Source organism: Mesoplodon mirus (genome assembly GCF_964341445.2).
Source record: "Mesoplodon mirus genome assembly, contig: SUPER_7_unloc_1, whole genome shotgun sequence".
In the NCBI taxonomy this organism is placed as follows: domain Eukaryota; kingdom Metazoa; phylum Chordata; class Mammalia; order Artiodactyla; family Ziphiidae; genus Mesoplodon; species Mesoplodon mirus.
This window is the reverse complement of record NW_028295815.1, coordinates 5429030-5441817: the sequence shown is the minus strand read 5'-3', so window position 1 is coordinate 5441817 and position 12788 is coordinate 5429030.

Genomic DNA, 12788 nt, shown 5'->3' with positions numbered 1-12788 from the left:
AGGCTACATGCTGACGCACGGGTCAGTGCCAGCGTACGGGCCAGGAGTAGGCTATGGCGTAGGGTATGGTGTAGGGCTGGTGGTGGGTTTCCATTTAGGGCTAGGGTTAGGGTTAGGGAACGGCAAGGCTTAGGGCACAGGTGAGGGTACGGAAACGAGGGAGGGTCAGGCTACGTGCTGACGCACGGGTCTGTGCCAGCGTACGGGTCAGGAGTAGGCTACGGCTTGTGGCTAAGCTATAGGGCTGGTGGTGGCTTTCGGTTCCGGGGTAGGGTTAGGGTTAGAGAACGGCAAGGCTTAGGGCACAGGTGAGGGTACGGAAACGTGGGAGGGTCAGGCTACGTGCTGACGCATGGGTCAGTGCCCGCGTACGGGCCAGGTGTAGGCTACAGCATAGTGTAAGTTGTAGGGCTGGTGGTGGGTTTCCGTTCCGGGCTAGGGTTAGGGTTAGGGAACGGCAAGGCGTAGGGCACAGGTGAGGGTACGGAAACGTGGGAGGGGCACGCTACGTGCTGACGCACGGGTCAGTGCCAGCATATTGTCCAGGAGTTGGCTACAGCTTGGGGGTAAGGTGTAGGGCTGGTGGTGGGTTTCCGTTCCGGGCTAGGTTTAGGGTTATGGAACGGCAAGGCTTAGGGCACGGGTGAGGGTACGGAAACGAGGGAGGGTCAGGCTACTTGCTGATGCTCGGGTTAGTGCCACCGAACGGGCCAGGAGTAGGCTACGGCTTGGGGGTAAGGTGCAGGGCTGGTGGTGGGTTTCCGTTCCGGGCTAGGGTTAGGGTTACGGAACGGCAAGGCTTAGGGCACAGGTGATGGTACGGAAACGTGGGAGGGTCAGGCTACATGCTGACGCAAGGGTCAGTGCCACCGTACAGGCCAAGAGTAGGCTACGGCGTAGGGTAATGTGTAGGGCTGGAGGTGGGTTTCCGTTACGGGCTAGGGTTAGGGTTAGGGAACGGCAAGGCTTAGGGCACAGGTTAGGGTACAGAAACGTGGGAGGGTCAGGATACGTGCTGACGCACGGGTCAGTGCCAGCGTACCGGCCAGGAGTAGGCTACGGCTTCGGGGTTAGGTGTAGGGCTGGTGGTGGGTTTCCGTTCAGGGCTAGGGTTAGGGTTAGGGAACGGCAAGGCTTAGTGCACAGGTGAGGGTCCGCAAATGTGGGAGGGTCAGGCTTCGTGCCGACGCACGGGTCTAAGCCAGCGTACGGGCCAGGTGTAGGCTACGGCTTGGGGGTAAGTTGTAGGGCTGGTGGTGGGTTTCCATTCCGGGTTAGGGTTAGGGTTAGGGAACGGCAAGGCTTAGGGCACAGGTGAGGGTACGGAAACGTGTGAGGGTCAGGCTACGTGCTGACGCGCGGGTTAGTGCCAGCGTACGGGCCAGGAGTAGGCTACGGCGTAGGGTAATGTGTAGGGCTGGTGGTGGGTTTCCGTTCCTCGCTAGGGTTAGGGTGAGGGAACGGCAAGGCTTAGGACACAGGTGAGGGTACGGAAACGTGGGAGTGTCAGGCTACGTGATGACGCACGTGTCAGTGCCAGCGTACAGCCCAGGAGTAGGCTACGGCGTAGGGTAATGTCTAGGGATTGTGGTGGGTTTCCGTTCCTGGCTAGGGTTAGGGTTAGGGAACGTCAAGGCTTAAGGCACAGGTGAGGGTACGGAAACGTGGGAGGGTCAGGCTACGTACTGATGCATGGGTCAGTGAGAGCGTACGGGCCAGGAATAGGCTACGGTGTAGGGTAACGTGTAGGGCTGTTGGTGGGTTTTCATTGCGGTGTACGGTTAGGGTTAGGGAACGGCAAGGCTTAGGGCACAGGTGAGGGAACGGAAACGTGGGAGGGTCAGGCTACGTGCTGACGCACGGGTCAGTGCCAGCGTACGGGCAAGGAGTAGGCTACGGTGTAGGGTAAGGTCTAGGGCTGGTGGTGGGTTTCCGTTCCGGGCTAGGGTTAGTGTTAGGGAACGGCAAGGCTTAGGGCACAGGTGAGGGTACAGAAAATTTGGAGGTTCAGGCTACGTGCTAAAGCATGTGTCAGTGCCAGCGTATGGGCCAGGAGTAGGCTACGTCATAGAGGAAGGTGTATGGCTGGTGGTGGGTTTCCGTTCTGGGCTAGGGTTAGGGATAGGGAACGGCAAGGCTTAGGGCACAGGTGAGGGTACGGAAACGTGGGAGGGTCAGGCTACATGCTGACGCAAGGGTCACTGCCACCGTACAGGCCAGGAGTAGGCTACGGCATAGGTTAAGGTGTAGAGCTGGTGGTGGGTTTCCATTGGGGGCTAGGGTAAGCGTTAGGGAACGTCAAGGCTTAGGGCACAGGTGAGGGTACGGAAACGTGGGAGGGTCTGGCTACGTACTGACGCACAGGTCAGTGCCAGCGTACGGGCCAGGAGTAGGCTACGGCGTAGGGTAAGGTGTAGGGCTGGTGGTGGGTTTCCGTTCCGGGCTACGGTTAGGGTTAGGGAACGGCAAAGCTTAGGGCACATGTGATGGTACGGAAACGTGGGCAGGTCAGGCTACGTGCTGACGCACGAGTCAGTGCCAGTGTACGGTCCAGGAGTAGGCTACGGCTTGTGGGTAAGATTTAGTGCTGGTGGTGGGTTTCCGTTGCGGGCTAGGGTTAGGGTTAGGGAACGGCAAGGCTTATGGCACAGGTGAGGGTACGGAAACGTGGGAGGGTCAGGCTACGTGCTGACACACCGGTCAGTGCCAGCATACGGGCCAGGAGTAGGCTACGGCTTGGGGGTACTGTGTAGAGCTGGTGGTGGGTTTCTGTTCCGGGCTAGGGTCAGGGTTAGGGAACGGCCAGGCTTAGGGCACAGTTGAGGGTACGGAAACGTAGGAGGGTGAGGCTACTTGCTGATGCACGTGTCAGTGCCAGATTACGGGCCAGGTTTAGTCTACGGCTTGGGGTTAAAGTGTAGGTCTGGTGGTGGGTTTCCGTTCCGGGCTTGGGTTAGGGTTACGGAACGGCAAGGCTTAGTCCTCAGGTGAGGGTACGAAAAAGTGGGAGGGTCTGGCTACGTGCTGACGCACGGGTCAGTGCCAGCGTACAGGCCAGGAGTAGGCTACTGCGTAGGGTAAGGTGTAGGGCTGGTGGTGGGTTTCCGTTCCGGGCTAGGGTTAGGGTTAGGGAACGGCAAGGCTTAGGGCACAGGTGAGGGTACGGAAACGTGGGAGCGTCAGGCTACGTGCTGACGGATGGGCCAGTGCCAGCGTACAGGCCAGGAGTAGGCTATGTCGTAGGGTAAGGTCTAGGGCTGGTGGTGGGTTTCCGTTCCGGGCTAGGGTTAGGGTTAGGGAACGGCAAGGCTTAGGGCACAGGTGAGGGTATGGAAACGTGGGAGGGTCAGGCTGCGTGCTGACGCACGGGTCAGTGCCATCGTACCGGCCAGGAGTAGGCCACTGGTTGGGGGTTAGGTGTAGGGCTGGTGGTGGGTTTCCGTTCTGGGCTAGGGTTAGTGTTAGGGAACAGCAAGGCTTAGGGCACAGTTGAGGTTACGGAAACGTGGGAGGGTCAGGCTACATGCTGACGCACGGGTCAGTGCCAGCGTATGGGCCAGGAGTAGGCTACGGCGTAGGGTAAAGTGTAGGGCTGGTGGTGGGTTTCCGTTCCGGGCTAGGGTTAGGGTTAGGGAACAGCAAGGCTTAGGGCAGAGGTGAGGGTACTGAAACATGGGAGTGTCAGGCTACGTGGTGATGCACGGGTCAGTGCCAGCGTACCAGCCAGGAGTAGGCTACGGCTTGGGGGTTAGCTGTAGGGCTGGTGGTGGGTTACCTTTCAGGGCTAGGGTTAGGGTTAGGGAACGGCGAGGCTTTGGGCACAGCTGAGGGTACGAAAACGTGGGAGGGTGAGTCTACATGCTGACGCACGGGTCAGTGCCAGCGTATGGGCCATGAGTAGGCTATGGCGTGGAGGTTAGGTGTAGGGCTGGTGGTGGGTATCCGTTCCGTACTAGGGTTAATGTAAGGGAACGGCAAGGCTTAGGGCACAGGTGAGGGTACGGAAACGTGGGAAGGTCAGGCTACGTGCTGACGCACGTGTCAGTGCCAGCGTACGGGCCAGGATTAGGCTACGGCATAGGGTAAGGTGTAGGGCTGGTGGTGGGTTTCCGTTCCAGGCTACGGTTAGGGTTAGGGAATGGCAAGACTTAGGGCACAGGTGAGGGTACGGAAACGTGGTAGGGTCAGGCTACGAGCTGACGCACGGGTCAGTGCCAGCGTTCGGGCCAGGTGTAGGCTACGGCGTAGGGTAAGGTGTAGGGCTGGTGGTGGGTTTCCGTTCCGGGCTAGGGTTAGTGTTAGGGAACGGCAAGGCTTAGTGCACAGGTGAGGGTACGGAAACGTGGGAGGGTCAGGATACGTGCTGACGCACGGGTCAGTGCCAGCGTACCGGCCAGGAGTAGGCTACGGCTTCGGGGTTAGGTGTAGGGCTGGTGGTGGGTTTCCGTTCCGGGCTAGGGTTAGGGTTAGGGAACGGCAAGGCTTAGTGCACAGGTGAGGGTCCGCAAATGTGGGAGGGTCAGGCTTCGTGCCGACGCACGGGTCTAAGCCAGCGTACGGGCCAGGTGTAGGCTACGGCTTGGGGGTAAGTTGTAGGGCTGGTGGTGGGTTTCCATTCCGGGTTAGGGTTAGGGTTAGGGAACGGCAAGGCTTAGGGCACAGGTGAGGGTACGAAAACGTGGGAGGGTCAGGCTACATGCTGACGCACGTGTCAGTGCCAGCGTACGGGCCAGGAATAGGCTATGGCTTGGGGGTTAGCTATAGGGCTGGTGGTGTGTTTCCTTTTCGGAATAGGGTTAGGGTTAGGGAACGGCAAGGCTTAGGGCACAGGTGAGGGTACGGAAACGTGTGAGGGTCAGGCTACGTGCTGACGCGCGGGTTAGTTCCAGCGTACGGGCCAGGAGTAGGCTACGGCGTAGGGTAATGTGTAGGGCTGGTGGTGGGTTTCCGTTCCTCGCTAGGGTTAGGGTGAGGGAACGGCAAGGCTTAGGACACAGGTGAGGGTACGGAAACGTGGGAGTGTCAGGCTACGTGATGACGCACGTGTCAGTGCCAGCGTACAGCCCAGGAGTAGGCTACGGCGTAGGGTAATGTCTAGGGTTTGTGGTGGGTTTCCGTTCCTGGCTAGGGTTAGGGTTAGGGAACGTCAAGGCTTAAGGCACAGGTGAGGGTACGGAAACGTGGGAGGGTCAGGCTACGTACTGATGCATGGGTCAGTGAGAGCGTACGGGCCAGGAATAGGCTACGGTGTAGGGTAACGTGTAGGGCTGTTGGTGGGTTTTCATTGCGGTGTACGGTTAGGGTTAGGGAACGGCAAGGCTTAGGGCACAGGTGAGGGAACGGAAACGTGGGAGGGTCAGGCTACGTGCTGACGCACGGGTCAGTGCCAGCGTACGGGCAAGGAGTAGGCTACGGTGTAGGGTAAGGTCTAGGGCTGGTGGTGGGTTTCCGTTCCGGGCTAGGGTTAGTGTTAGGGAACGGCAAGGCTTAGGGCACAGGTGAGGGTACAGAAAATTTGGAGGTTCAGGCTACGTGCTAAAGCATGTGTCAGTGCCAGCGTATGGGCCAGGAGTAGGCTACGTCATAGAGGAAGGTGTATGGCTGGTGGTGGGTTTCCGTTCTGGGCTAGGGTTAGGGATAGGGAACGGCAAGGCTTAGGGCACAGGTGAGGGTACGGAAACGTGGGAGGGTCAGGCTACATGCTGACGCAAGGGTCACTGCCACCGTACAGGCCAGGAGTAGGCTACGGCATAGGTTAAGGTGTAGAGCTGGTGGTGGGTTTCCATTGGGGGCTAGGGGAAGCGTTAGGGAACGTCAAGGCTTAGGGCACAGGTGAGGGTACGGAAACGTGGGAGGGTCTGGCTACGTACTGACGCACAGGTCAGTGCCAGCGTACGGGCCAGGAGTAGGCTACGGCGTAGGGTAAGGTGTAGGGCTGGTGGTGGGTTTCCGTTCCGGGCTACGGTTAGGGTTAGGGAACGGCAAAGCTTAGGGCACATGTGATGGTACGGAAACGTGGGCAGGTCAGGCTACGTGCTGACGCACGAGTCAGTGCCAGTGTACGGTCCAGGAGTAGGCTACGGCTTGTGGGTAAGATTTAGTGCTGGTGGTGGGTTTCCGTTGCGGGCTAGGGTTAGGGTTAGGGAACGGCAAGGCTTATGGCACAGGTGAGGGTACGGAAACGTGGGAGGGTCAGGCTACGTGCTGACACACCGGTCAGTGCCAGCATACGGGCCAGGAGTAGGCTACGGCTTGGGGGTACTGTGTAGAGCTGGTGGTGGGTTTCTGTTCCGGGCTAGGGTCAGGGTTAGGGAACGGCCAGGCTTAGGGCACAGTTGAGGGTACGGAAACGTAGGAGGGTGAGGCTACTTGCTGATGCACGTGTCAGTGCCAGATTACGGGCCAGGTTTAGTCTACGGCTTGGGGTTAAAGTGTAGGGCTGGTGGTGGGTTTCCGTTCCGGGCTTGGGTTAGGGTTACGGAACGGCAAGGCTTAGTCCTCAGGTGAGGGTACGAAAAAGTGGGAGGGTCTGGCTACGTGCTGACGCACGGGTCAGTGCCAGCGTACAGGCCAGGAGTAGGCTACTGCGTAGGGTAAGGTGTAGGGCTGGTGGTGGGTTTCCGTTCCGGGCTAGGGTTAGGGTTAGGGAACGGCAAGGCTTAGGGCACAGGTGAGGGTACGGAAACGTGGGAGCGTCAGGCTACGTGCTGACGGATGGGCCAGTGCCAGCGTACAGGCCAGGAGTAGGCTATGTCGTAGGGTAAGGTCTAGGGCTGGTGGTGGGTTTCCGTTCCGGGCTAGGGTTAGGGTTAGGGAACGGCAAGGCTTAGGGCACAGGTGAGGGTATGGAAACGTGGGAGGGTCAGGCTGCGTGCTGACGCACGGGTCAGTGCCATCGTACCGGCCAGGAGTAGGCCACTGGTTGGGGGTTAGGTGTAGGGCTGGTGGTGGGTTTCCGTTCTGGGCTAGGGTTAGTGTTAGGGAACAGCAAGGCTTAGGGCACAGTTGAGGTTACGGAAACGTGGGAGGGTCAGGCTACATGCTGACGCACGGGTCAGTGCCAGCGTATGGGCCAGGAGTAGGCTACGGCGTAGGGTAAAGTGTAGGGCTGGTGGTGGGTTTCCGTTCCGGGCTAGGGTTAGGGTTAGGGAACAGCAAGGCTTAGGGCAGAGGTGAGGGTACTGAAACATGGGAGTGTCAGGCTACGTGGTGATGCACGGGTCAGTGCCAGCGTACCAGCCAGGAGTAGGCTACGGCTTGGGGGTTAGCTGTAGGGCTGGTGGTGGGTTACCTTTCAGGGCTAGGGTTAGGGTTAGGGAACGGCAAGGCTTTGGGCACAGCTGAGGGTACGAAAACGTGGGAGGGTGAGTCTACATGCTGACGCACGGGTCAGTGCCAGCGTATGGGCCATGAGTAGGCTATGGCGTGGAGGTTAGGTGTAGGGCTGGTGGTGGGTATCCGTTCCGTACTAGGGTTAAGGTAAGGGAACGGCAAGGCTTAGGGCACAGGTGAGGGTACGGAAACGTGGGAAGGTCAGGCTACGTGCTGACGCACGTGTCAGTGCCAGCGTACGGGCCAGGATTAGGCTACGGCATAGGGTAAGGTGTAGGGCTGGTGGTGGGTTTCCGTTCCAGGCTACGGTTAGGGTTAGGGAATGGCAAGACTTAGGGCACAGGTGAGGGTACGGAAACGTGGTAGGGTCAGGCTACGAGCTGACGCACGGGTCAGTGCCAGCGTTCGGGCCAGGTGTAGGCTACGGCGTAGGGTAAGGTGTAGGGCTGGTGGTGGGTTTCCGTTCCGGGCTAGGGTTAGTGTTAGGGAACGGCAAGGCTTAGTGCACAGGTGAGGGTACGGAAACGTGGGAGGGTCAGGATACGTGCTGACGCACGGGTCAGTGCCAGCGTACCGGCCAGGAGTAGGCTACGGCTTCGGGGTTAGGTGTAGGGCTGGTGGTGGGTTTCCGTTCCGGGCTAGGGTTAGGGTTAGGGAACGGCAAGGCTTAGTGCACAGGTGAGGGTCCGCAAATGTGGGAGGGTCAGGCTTCGTGCCGACGCACGGGTCTAAGCCAGCGTACGGGCCAGGTGTAGGCTACGGCTTGGGGGTAAGTTGTAGGGCTGGTGGTGGGTTTCCATTCCGGGTTAGGGTTAGGGTTAGGGAACGGCAAGGCTTAGGGCACAGGTGAGGGTACGAAAACGTGGGAGGGTCAGGCTACATGCTGACGCACGTGTCAGTGCCAGCGTACGGGCCAGGAATAGGCTATGGCTTGGGGGTTAGCTATAGGGCTGGTGGTGTGTTTCCTTTTCGGAATAGGGTTAGGGTTAGGGAACGGCAAGGCTTAGGGCACAGGTGAGGGTACGGAAACGTGTGAGGGTCAGGCTACGTGCTGACACGCGGGTTAGTGCCAGCGTACGGGCCAGGAGTAGGCTACGGCGTAGGGTAATGTGTAGGGCTGGTGGTGGGTTTCCGTTCCTCGCTAGGGTTAGGGTGAGGGAACGGCAAGGCTTAGGACACAGGTGAGGGTACGGAAACGTGGGAGTGTCAGGCTACGTGATGACGCACGTGTCAGTGCCAGCGTACAGCCCAGGAGTAGGCTACGGCGTAGGGTAATGTCTAGGGATTGTGGTGGGTTTCCGTTCCTGGCTAGGGTTAGGGTTAGGGAACGTCAAGGCTTAAGGCACAGGTGAGGGTACGGAAACGTGGGAGGGTCAGGCTACGTACTGATGCATGGGTCAGTGAGAGCGTACGGGCCAGGAATAGGCTACGGTGTAGGGTAACGTGTAGGGCTGTTGGTGGGTTTTCATTGCGGTGTTCGGTTAGGGTTAGGGAACGGCAAGGCTTAGGGCACAGGTGAGGGAACGGAAACGTGGGAGGGTCAGGCTACGTGCTGACGCACGGGTCAGTGCCAGCGTACGGGCAAGGAGTAGGCTACGGTGTAGGGTAAGGTCTAGGGCTGGTGGTGGGTTTCCGTTCCGGGCTAGGGTTAGTGTTAGGGAACGGCAAGGCTTAGGGCACAGGTGAGGGTACAGAAAATTTGGAGGTTCAGGCTACGTGCTAAAGCATGTGTCAGTGCCAGCGTATGGGCCAGGAGTAGGCTACGTCATAGAGGAAGGTGTATGGCTGGTGGTGGGTTTCCGTTCTGGGCTAGGGTTAGGGATAGGGAACGGCAAGGCTTAGGGCACAGGTGAGGGTACGGAAACGTGGGAGGGTCAGGCTACATGCTGACGCAAGGGTCACTGCCACCGTACAGGCCAGGAGTAGGCTACGGCATAGGTTAAGGTGTAGAGCTGGTGGTGGGTTTCCATTGGGGGCTAGGGGAAGCGTTAGGGAACGTCAAGGCTTAGGGCACAGGTGAGGGTACGGAAACGTGGGAGGGTCTGGCTACGTACTGACGCACAGGTCAGTGCCAGCGTACGGGCCAGGAGTAGGCTACGGCGTAGGGTAAGGTGTAGGGCTGGTGGTGGGTTTCCGTTCCGGGCTACGGTTAGGGTTAGGGAACGGCAAAGCTTAGGGCACATGTGATGGTACGGAAACGTGGGCAGGTCAGGCTACGTGCTGACGCACGAGTCAGTGCCAGTGTACGGTCCAGGAGTAGGCTACGGCTTGTGGGTAAGATTTAGTGCTGGTGGTGGGTTTCCGTTGCGGGCTAGGGTTAGGGTTAGGGAACGGCAAGGCTTATGGCACAGGTGAGGGTACGGAAACGTGGGAGGGTCAGGCTACGTGCTGACACACCGGTCAGTGCCAGCATACGGGCCAGGAGTAGGCTACGGCTTGGGGGTACTGTGTAGAGCTGGTGGTGGGTTTCTGTTCCGGGCTAGGGTCAGGGTTAGGGAACGGCCAGGCTTAGGGCACAGTTGAGGGTACGGAAACGTAGGAGGGTGAGGCTACTTGCTGATGCACGTGTCAGTGCCAGATTACGGGCCAGGTTTAGTCTACGGCTTGGGGTTAAAGTGTAGGGCTGGTGGTGGGTTTCCGTTCCGGGCTTGGGTTAGGGTTACGGAACGGCAAGGCTTAGTCCTCAGGTGAGGGTACGAAAAAGTGGGAGGGTCTGGCTACGTGCTGACGCACGGGTCAGTGCCAGCGTACAGGCCAGGAGTAGGCTACTGCGTAGGGTAAGGTGTAGGGCTGGTGGTGGGTTTCCGTTCCGGGCTAGGGTTAGGGTTAGGGAACGGCAAGGCTTAGGGCACAGGTGAGGGTACGGAAACGTGGGAGCGTCAGGCTACGTGCTGACGGATGGGCCAGTGCCAGCGTACAGGCCAGGAGTAGGCTATGTCGTAGGGTAAGGTCTAGGGCTGGTGGTGGGTTTCCGTTCCGGGCTAGGGTTAGGGTTAGGGAACGGCAAGGCTTAGGGCACAGGTGAGGGTATGGAAACGTGGGAGGGTCAGGCTGCGTGCTGACGCACGGGTCAGTGCCATCGTACCGGCCAGGAGTAGGCCACTGGTTGGGGGTTAGGTGTAGGGCTGGTGGTGGGTTTCCGTTCTGGGCTAGGGTTAGTGTTAGGGAACAGCAAGGCTTAGGGCACAGTTGAGGTTACGGAAACGTGGGAGGGTCAGGCTACATGCTGACGCACGGGTCAGTGCCAGCGTATGGGCCAGGAGTAGGCTACGGCGTAGGGTAAAGTGTAGGGCTGGTGGTGGGTTTCCGTTCCGGGCTAGGGTTAGGGTTAGGGAACAGCAAGGCTTAGGGCAGAGGTGAGGGTACTGAAACATGGGAGTGTCAGGCTACGTGGTGATGCACGGGTCAGTGCCAGCGTACCAGCCAGGAGTAGGCTACGGCTTGGGGGTTAGCTGTAGGGCTGGTGGTGGGTTACCTTTCAGGGCTAGGGTTAGGGTTAGGGAACGGCAAGGCTTTGGGCACAGCTGAGGGTACGAAAACGTGGGAGGGTGAGTCTACATGCTGACGCACGGGTCAGTGCCAGCGTATGGGCCATGAGTAGGCTATGGCGTGGAGGTTAGGTGTAGGGCTGGTGGTGGGTATCCGTTCCGTACTAGGGTTAAGGTAAGGGAACGGCAAGGCTTAGGGCACAGGTGAGGGTACGGAAACGTGGGAAGGTCAGGCTACGTGCTGACGCACGTGTCAGTGCCAGCGTACGGGCCAGGATTAGGCTACGGCATAGGGTAAGGTGTAGGGCTGGTGGTGGGTTTCCGTTCCAGGCTACGGTTAGGGTTAGGGAATGGCAAGACTTAGGGCACAGGTGAGGGTACGGAAACGTGGTAGGGTCAGGCTACGAGCTGACGCACGGGTCAGTGCCAGCGTTCGGGCCAGGTGTAGGCTACGGCGTAGGGTAAGGTGTAGGGCTGGTGGTGGGTTTCCGTTCCGGGCTAGGGTTAGTGTTAGGGAACGGCAAGGCTTAGTGCACAGGTGAGGGTACGGAAACGTGGGAGGGTCAGGATACGTGCTGACGCACGGGTCAGTGCCAGCGTACCGGCCAGGAGTAGGCTACGGCTTCGGGGTTAGGTGTAGGGCTGGTGGTGGGTTTCCGTTCAGGGCTAGGTTTAGGGTTAGGGAACGGCAAGGCTTAGGGCACAGGTGAGGGTCCGCAAATGTGGGAGGGTCAGGCTTCGTGCTGACGCACGGGTCTAAGCCAGCGTACCGGCCAGGTGTAGGCTACGGCTTGGGGGTAAGTTGTAGGGCTGGTGGTTGGTTTCCATTCCGGGTTAGGGTTAGGGTTAGGGAACGGCAAGGCTTAGGGCACAGGTGAGGGTACGGAAACGTGGGAGGGTCAGGATACATGCTGACGCACGTGTCAGTGCCAGCGTACAGCCCAGGAGTACGCTACGGCGTAGGGTAATGTCTAGGGATTGTGGTGGGTTTCCGTTCCTCGCTAGGGTTAGGGTGAGGGAACGTCAAGGCTTAAGGCACAGGTGAGGGTACGGAAACGTGGGAGTGTCAGGCTACGTGATGACGCACGTGTCAGTGCCAGCGTACAGCCCAGGAGTAGGCTACGGCGTAGGGTAATGTCTAGGGATTGTGGTGGGTTTCCGTTCCTGGCTAGGGTTAGGGTTAGGGAACGTCAAGGCTTAAGGCACAGGTGAGGGTACGGAAACGTGGGAGGGTCAGGCTACGTACTGATGCATGGGTCAGTGAGAGCGTACGGGCCAGGAATAGGCTATGGTGTAGGGTAACGTTTAGGGCTCTTGGTGGGTTTTCATTGCGGTGTACGGTTAGGGTTAGGGAACGGCAAGGCTTAGGGCACAGGTGAGGGAACGGAAACGTGGGAGGGTCAGGCTACGTGCTGACGCACGGGTCAGTGCCAGCGTACGGGCAAGGAGTAGGCTACGGTGTAGGGTAAGGTCTAGGGCTGGTGGTGGGTTTCCGTTCCGGGCTAGGGTTAGTGTTAGGGAACGGCAAGGCTTAGGGCACAGGTGAGGGTACAGAAAATTTGGAGGTTCAGGCTACGTGCTAAAGCATGTGTCAGTGCCAGCGTATGGGCCAGGAGTAGGCTACGTCATAGAGGAAGGTGTATGGCTGGTGGTGGGTTTCCGTTCTGGGCTAGGGTTAGGGATAGGGAACGGCAAGGCTTAGGGCACAGGTGAGGGTACGGAAACGTGGGAGGGTCAGGCTACATGCTGACGCAAGGGTCACTGCCACCGTACAGGCCAGGAGTAGGCTACGGCATAGGTTAAGGTGTAGGGCTGGTGGTGGTTTTCCATTGGGGGCTAGGGTAAGCGTTAGGGAACGTCAAGGCTTAGGGCACAGGTGAGGGTACGGAAACGTGGGAGGGTCTGGCTACGTACTGACGCACAGGTCAGTGCCAGCGTACGGGCCAGGAGTAGGCTACGGCGTAGGGT